This window comes from Otolemur garnettii, unplaced genomic scaffold (genome assembly GCF_000181295.1).
Source record: "Otolemur garnettii isolate 467f Iridium unplaced genomic scaffold, OtoGar3 scaffold00039, whole genome shotgun sequence".
In the NCBI taxonomy this organism is placed as follows: domain Eukaryota; kingdom Metazoa; phylum Chordata; class Mammalia; order Primates; family Galagidae; genus Otolemur; species Otolemur garnettii.
This window is the reverse complement of record NW_003852434.1, coordinates 5,450,847-5,451,220: the sequence shown is the minus strand read 5'-3', so window position 1 is coordinate 5,451,220 and position 374 is coordinate 5,450,847.

The window sequence follows — 374 nt, the reverse complement described above, 5'->3', positions numbered from 1 at the left end:
GTCAATCAGGTAGACAGACAAAATAATACAGAGTGAAGGCAGGTGGCACAAGATAGGACCAAGGAAGGAACCAGGGGCATCCTGCCCAGCCCCATGGGAGAGGGTTAGACCTAAGAGTCACGGAAATGATGTATCAAAAGCAGTAGTACAGGACACGAACAAGGGTAAAAGAGAGAGACGTGGAGTTACCTAAGCCACACTGGAGAATCTCACCTCAAAAGTCTAAGCCAGCAGTTCTCAACCTGTGGGTTGTGAGCCCTTTTTAACAATGAAAATACATGCAGCTTTAGGAAGGTTGAGAACTACTGGTCTAAGCCAAAGACAAATGAAATTGTTCAGCCTTGGTGCCTATGGCTCAAGCAGCTAAGGCGCCA